Genomic DNA, 436 nt, shown 5'->3' on the forward strand with positions numbered 1-436 from the left:
CTCAATGAAAAATATTTGTATATTTCAGTATATTGTATTTTACCTGGCAAGCCTCAGGCTGTCTGGTGGTATGTAAAAGCATCAAAATGTTTTAACTGAATATTACAACAGCAGATCCCCATAAGTACCTTGCATTGCCCTCAGACCAAAACCCAGTAATTCTTTTATGCCAGATGGCGCCAAATGTGACTAAGCAGACACCTCAACACAACATCCAGTGTCCATGGAAACACATCCAAAAACTGTCTGCCTGCTTTCCTAAATTAATTTAGAATCATACAATCACAGAATTTTGGAATCAGAGACTTGCATAGATTCTTAAAAAAAAATAAAAGAAAGAAAGAAAGAAAGAAAGAAAGAAAGAAAGAAAGAAAAAGATTGAGTCATTTGTGAGCTCAAAGACCTTACCTATAAGCACTTACCAACACTGGTAGGG

Source organism: Tupaia chinensis, unplaced genomic scaffold (assembly GCF_000334495.1).
Source record: "Tupaia chinensis unplaced genomic scaffold, TupChi_1.0 Scaffold000112_1, whole genome shotgun sequence".
Taxonomy (NCBI): Eukaryota; Metazoa; Chordata; class Mammalia; order Scandentia; family Tupaiidae; genus Tupaia; species Tupaia belangeri.